Source organism: Callorhinus ursinus, unplaced genomic scaffold (genome assembly GCF_003265705.2).
Source record: "Callorhinus ursinus isolate GAN/ISIS: 27379988/994484 unplaced genomic scaffold, GSC_fseal_2.0 scaffold4, whole genome shotgun sequence".
Lineage (NCBI taxonomy): Eukaryota > Metazoa > Chordata > Mammalia > Carnivora > Otariidae > Callorhinus > Callorhinus ursinus.
In genome coordinates, this window is record NW_027397066.1 from 159,199,374 (window position 1) to 159,200,919 (window position 1,546).

A 1,546-nucleotide genomic window follows, 5' to 3' on the forward strand; every position below is an offset into this window, starting at 1 on the left:
GTAATCCATTAGGGGAATACAATTAATTATTAACACAGCTGAAAATCAAAAGGTTTTAACTCCCCATATCCACCCCCACACAAAATTCTGTAGCTGAACCCTAAGTCTCTCCTTGTTGCTGAGTAGTACTCAATTTTTTAATGCCTAGTGCCATGCTTAGGCCCCCAATTCTTTATTTCTTTTTACATAATATGCCCTTCTTCCTATTAGCCCTATTTCCACTTGTTAAAATTCTAATTCTTCGAAGCCACTTCCCTTCAGAAAGCTTCTTGATTCTTCTGTAGCATATTTGATCTACCCTTTCAAACTTTGACTGTAACCCACATTAAAATGCATTTTACACTCCAGTATAAATAAAAAGTCCCGCATAAATAACATCAAACAAGTTTTAAAAAACTTCATTAGTATATGCAATGTACTGATATTTTATATTCTACTTCAATCTTTTTTTTAAGATTTTATTTATTTGACAGAGAGAGACACAGCGAGAGCAGGAACACAAGCAGGGGGAGTGGGAGAGGGAGAAGCAGGTTTCCTGCTGAGCAGGGAGCCCGATGAGGACTCGATCCCAGGGTCCTGGGATCATGACCTGAGCCGAAGGCAGACGCTTAAGCAGACACTTAACGACTGCACCAACAAGGTGCCCCTCTACTTCAATCTTTTAAAAAGTGGTAACAAGCCCATTAAATTGATTTCAGGACCCATTATTGGGTCCTGAATTAAAACATTTTATATGGTTTATGGTACTTGCATTTTCCCCTTAAAAATTATTTCATTTTGGGGTGCCTGGGTGGCTCAGCCTTCAGCTCAGACCCAAGCCCCCATCGGGCTCCCTGCTCGGCGGCGGGAATCCTGCTTCTCCGTCTCCCTCTGCCTGCCACTTCCCCTGCTTGTGCTCTGTCAAATTTTAAAAATCTTAAAAAATAAATTACTTCATTTTTATCTCTAAACCTCATTAGACCTTATACTGTCTTGATTACCAAAGATTTCTGTATATACCGGCATCTCCTAACATAATATCTTGCATGTAATAGATTCTCAGTATTTCTTGGATGAATGAATAGGCCAGCTCACTAAAAGTTTGTTGGACGATATTTAAGGGAACTAAGCACAAACACCAAGCATTTTCATGACTATTTCCCTTCTGACAAGTTACCACAGCTACCAGCCAAAAGATATGCAGATTACCCATAGCTGAAGTGAATGGAACAGGCTTGGGAAAGAAGTCAGAGAAATGAGACCCCAGCCCTGAGTGTGTAGAGGGTGGGACTGGGGACTCAGAAAATCAAACACCCTTCTGTGGTTTGTGTTCACAAGGTAGGCAACTTGATCAGCAGGTGGGGCAAAGATCCTCTTTTTGATTTGCAGCCTACAGGGCAGTTGAAAGACTGAAGAGAGAAATCAATGACCAGGTTTCTAAGACGCTTTCAAGGGGAAAAATGAGTTTTCCACGTTTTGGCATGGTTTAATGAATTTAAGAGGGTCAGAGGGAACGTGAAGGCTCGTTTCCCCAAAATCATATCAGAGAACCAGAACCTCACACTCT